We start from the raw sequence: 5,504 nt of genomic DNA, 5'->3' as shown, positions 1-5,504 counted from the left end.
AACTTTGACTACAAAATGTAAGATGAAAATAGTTCTTAGAATATAGAGTGTTAGAACATAGAATGCAAGAATTAGTACAGACTTTAATACACAGAATATCAGAATTGGAATTTAAAACACAGATTGTTAGAATACAGAATATGCAATGTTAGCACTAGAAAGCTTCTGAGAGAGAAGAAGAAGAAGAAGAAGAAGAAGAATTAGAAGAATTAGAAGAAGAAGAAGAAGAAGAGAGCTAGAAGGGAACTTGGGGGAAAATTCAGGAAACAGAATAAATTCAAAGCTAGATGGTTCCTGAGGGTTCCTCTAGACCAGAGGTTCTTAATTTGAACTTGGAAGAACTTGGCTTAGAACCAGTTCTTCCCACTCCCACATTATTGAATTTTTTTAAATAATATCTTATTTTTATCCCAATTACATGGAAAAATATTTTTAACATTTTTTTTCAAATTTTGAGTTCCAAATTCTCTCTCTCCCCCCTTCAGATGGCAAGTGATTTTATATAGAGTATATATGTGTAATCTGCAAAATATATTTCCATATTAGTCATATTGTAAAAGGAAACAGACCAAAAAAACACGCAAAAAAATAAAATGAAAATTGTATACTTCTATCTGCATTCAGACTCAATCAGTTCTTTCTCTGGAGGTGGCCTACATTCTTTAAATGACATTATAGCATATTTATTAAGCATCTACTACGAGTCCAGTGCTATGTGAGGTGCTATATGGAATACATAAGAAGTTTAAGATATTTCCTTCCCTGAAGTGACTTGGTCTAATTTGAGATAAAGGATAACACATTAAACAAACTCTAAAACAAGAATAAATAGATTAAATTTAGGATAAAGATTGTGTGGTACAGACAACAACCAGGGATTTGGGTCTATGGAAAACATTTGTGGTGATCAAAAGTCAAGAGACTCCAGTTCTTGTCCTGGATTTGATGCTAATTTGCTGTGTGACCTTGGGCATGTCACTTACTATGGTTCTATTTTTGTTTGTTTTGTTTTGTTAATTCTTTTTATTCTGTAAAATGAAGGATTTAGGCCCAATGGCCCAAAGGTTCCTTTGCTGACAAAGGAAATAAGGAAGTTTATTGGAAAGCATATTTTACGTAGGCACAGGTAGGTGGCACAGTGGTTAAAGCAATAGGGTTGAAATCAGGAAGATTCTTCTTCATGAGTTCAAATCTGGCTGCAAATACTTAGACTGTGACCCAGGACAAGTCACTTAACCCTTTTCACCTCAGTTTCTTCATCTGTAAAATGAGCTGGAGAAGGAAGTGGAAAATCCCTCCAGTATCTCTGCCAAGAAAATTCCAAATGAGGTCATGAAGAGTCAGACACAACTGAAACAACTCAACAGCAACAAAAATACTTTCCATAGTGACATCAAAAGTTTATATGTGGCTCAGTGGATAGAGCTAGCACTGGATCTGGAAAAAAAGATCTGAATTCAAATCCCACTTTAGACATTTATTAAATGTACGCTGGAGAAGTCACTTAACTCCTGTTTGCCTCAGTTTCTTCATGTGTAAAATGGCAATAATGATAGATCAAATGAGATAATAATTGTAATGCACTTATGTGCCTAGCACATAGTAAACACCATATAAATATCAACTATCATTAATACTATACTACTACTACTACTACTGTATACACACATTATGTATATTATGGAGATAGACAAAAATACAAAGCAGGAAGGTAGGTGGTACAGTGGTTAGAGTGCCAGGTCTGGAGACAGGAAGAATCATCTTCATGAGTTCAAATCTGGCTTCAGACCCTTACAAGCTATGTGATCCTGGGAAAGACCCTTAACTCTTTTTGCCTCAGTTTTCTCTTTTTTTTGTTTGTTTTATATTGTTTTTGTTTGTTTGTTTGCTTTTTAATTTATTTCCAAGGCTTTTTTGAACAGGGTTACAGGATTAATTTAGGAAGTGATGGTTCCAATTCTTTTCAATCCCCTAGCATGAAATGTTGTATTCAATGATGGAGATGTACACACACACACTCACACTCAGTGATGAAGACATATACATGTATACCACATCTACTAAAAGGAGTAGGTACAGTCTATATCTACTTTTAAAATCCTTATTCATAGACCCAGTCATGAGCTCAAGACTTATAATCAACCAGCTCTTCAGGCTTAAACCACAGGCTGATCTTTTCTCAGCACTTTTTACAGAATCACTGCTATTAATGATCTTCCTGCAGACTTGAATGCAGAAATCACCACAAATGATGCCTGTCTTGGAATCAGCTGGGTAGGTCTCCCCCAGCATCACTCTGTCAGTCTTCCCCACATTCAAATTCTCTCAAACCATGGCTATAACAGGTTCTGAGTTCATATATTTCACAAGCCTACTGAAAAATGGTCTGTCCTTCATGTCAACGTAGTGCTGTTTCAGATGTTCCTCTAAGGCCCTAAGGAAATTCATACCCACAAGGCAGAATCCCTTCTGCTCAAAACGTTGGGTGATGGCTCTGACCAGGCCTTGCTGGAAGCCATCAGGCTTGATGGAAATGAAGGTGTGCTCATTGTTGGCCATGGTGCAGGGAAGCTCTGGCTGAAGCAGGAGAAACCGGCGGTTGTGGCTGTGGTGGAGGGGGTGGCTGGAGCCTGAAGAGTCTGCTTTCCATACTAAAGCCTAGAGCAGAGAGTGTTTCCTTTTTTGTGAACTGACCTGGAGAAGGAAATGGCAAACCACTCCAGTAACTCTGTCTAAAAAACTCCAAATGGGGTCACAGAGTCAGACATGACTGAAAACAAATAAATAACAACAAACAAATACAAATATAGGGAAATTCAAGCATTCATGATTTTTGTTTAAGTGAATTGGCTTCTTCCACCTGAGGTACCATTTCCTTATTTAAGAAAGAAGAAAGCTGGACTGGATAACCTTGGAGATCCATTTTGACTCTGACTTCTAATATTTTTGGAATTCAGTCTGTCTTCCAATATTCTAGATTCTGAAGTTCCATCTAGCTTTAGCATTCAATTGCCCATCTAATCTTCTCTCCTTTGACCTCACCCTCACATGCACATTAGTTAGCCAAACCCATTTAAAATTCCTTAGAGGTATAGCTATAATTTTTTTAAATCATTTCCTCCAAGTAGATCCTAGGATCATGTATTTTGAGGTGAAAGGAGTCTTAGAGGTCATCTAGTTCAACAGCCTCATTTTATAGATGAGGAAAATAATGTTCAAAGATGGTAAACGGTTTGTCCAAAGTCATGGAGGTGTCATGTTTGGAATTTACAGCAGAGTACCCTGACTTCACATCCAACGTTCTTTACAATGCATCTAGTGGGCTCTGAAACTAACTGGCCCTTTTTCTATGTCACTCAGCCTAGGCTTATCTTACAAAGGCTGCTGAGAGCCATGTGCATGCTGAGAAACATTTTCATTTTGTGCAGGAAGCTAATATTAAACTTGTGGTCACCCATTGCAATGCTACAAACATTACTTTTTTTCAATTCTTCAAGGGTCTGTGATTTCTTCAACACAGGTTGCAAACTCTCTGTGCATTAATAGATGGTTTCATGAATCTCTAGGCACCAAATTTATCATCTATTGGCAAATGTTCCAGTGCTACCCTTCCCCTCTTATGGTGACTGCTGTTTTCATAGTGCTTGAAGGTTTACAAATTCTTTCCTCATAAAAACAAAACAAAACAAAAACAAAACAAAAACCTGCAGGGTAGGTAGTATGTTATTAGCCCCATTTTACAGATGAGGCAACATTTTACAGATGAGTTAATTGACTCACGTATGGTCACATGGCTATTAATATGAGATCCAGGAATATAACTCCAGCCTTTTGACTGTAAGCTCAGCACTCTTCTCAATATACTATAATGTAGTGCTTACAAATATTTTAACAGCAAAAAATTACTTAGTACTTTGTGCTTTTAAAAATAGCTTTGATGTGCATTTGATCCTCATAAGCTTGAGAGTTAAACAGGGTAAATATTGCCATTTTGCAGATGAAGAAACTGAGGACTTGAAAACTGGAGTGACTTGCTCAGTAGCACAATGTAGTTCCTGGATTTAGGTCCCGATTCCAAAACTCACACAATGAATGGCATTTTGTTAAATTACTTAGCCTTGCTATGCCTCATTTTCTTTATCTATAAAATGGATATAATAATATTTGCACTAACTCCCTCATAAAGCTTTGCAAAAAAATACTTTGGGAATCTTAAAGCCTTGTAAAAATGTAACTTACTATATTTAACTAAAATCAAATGTCTACTAAGTGCCACAGCAAAGAGGCTAAGCCAAGTATCTTGACTCTGAATCTCAATTCTTTTCCAAATCCTGTTATCTATTAATCATGAGTAGGGAGGGTTCCCATACCATTTACTGAACCTCAAAGTTAGATTTGATCTTGTCCACAAGTGTCAATGGCAATGAGGAATTGGGGAAAGGAAGATAAAGTCCCATGACATCTAGCTCTGAGCCCTCCTCATCCTTCTGCTTAGAACAGGGGAAAAATGATCAGCACACGTTTCCCCTCATAGTCTAGTTTCATTTCCTCCTTTTCGTTCTTGCTGTAGAATCTGGGGAGTGATTTGAAGATGGTTTCCTATCGCTGAGCTGAATGGCAACCTTCAAAAAGGGCTATATCTTTATCAAAAGACAACATCAAATTAATTCTCTCTGGTCTTGGGAACTCATGTAAAATTTATGGGCTGTTTTTTAATTTTCTCGAGTGAGGGTAGCCTGCCGTGGTTGGGGGCAGTGGGGGTGTGAGTGGTGTAAGGAGAAAAAGTTTGTAGTGGAATTGGCCACACAGACACAGGCCCATGCATGGAGTGACCTTGCTTGCATGCCAAACTTCACACAGAACAATAATGAGAAGGCAGCGGAACTAATCAATTTGGAACAGGGCCCATTCCCTCCATCCCTTGCACAGCCCTGGCCACTTAAAATTCATGCAATGTCCTAGGCATTTCGTACAAGGCTGCCCTTTGAACACAAACACAATGACTTCTCTTACATAACCCAACAGCAATTTAGCAGGTTCACAACCTAAAACAGAAGCTGAATTAGTTCACATATTAATGTACCTTCTCTTTTCCTTTCTCTCAATCTTTCTCTTCTTCACCTTCCTTTGTGGACACTGTGGTAACCTAGACAAGAAGACACCACCCTCCCTGCATGTTACACTATGGCTAGGATATCAGAGGCAACACCCAATAAGCAAAATGAATGCAAGTCATAGAATCTGAGAAACCTGAACATGTACCTTGGGGGAGGGTGAAGCGGGGAAAGGTAGGAGCTGGAAAGAAAAGTCAGACCAAAGGAGAGAAACTTTGTAGGAAAACTGGTATTTAGTATGCCACTGAAATCATAGGTTAGAATTGGAAGGGACTTTAGAATGTTAGATCTGGGACAACATTTAAACAGAAGGTGTTAGAACTGGAAGGCAGAACTGTAACTAGGAATCTCAGCATCTGGGACCCATTCTGTTGAGCTGCTGAAAAGAAG

The 5,504-nt window shown here is 38.1% G+C and overlaps 1 pseudogene; it reads right to left on the bottom strand.

Annotated features, from left to right (window-relative positions):
- Nucleotides 1–2,101: 2,101 nt before the first annotated feature.
- On the bottom strand, nucleotides 2,102–2,559 carry LOC114047295 (annotated as a pseudogene).
- Between the last annotated feature and the right edge of the window lie 2,945 nt (nucleotides 2,560–5,504).

Source organism: Vombatus ursinus, unplaced genomic scaffold, assembly GCF_900497805.2.
Source record: "Vombatus ursinus unplaced genomic scaffold, bare-nosed wombat genome assembly UNPS02014786.1, whole genome shotgun sequence".
Lineage (NCBI taxonomy): Eukaryota > Metazoa > Chordata > Mammalia > Diprotodontia > Vombatidae > Vombatus > Vombatus ursinus.
The sequence above is the reverse complement of the archived record's forward strand: the minus strand, read 5'-3'. Positions and strand labels throughout refer to the sequence as shown.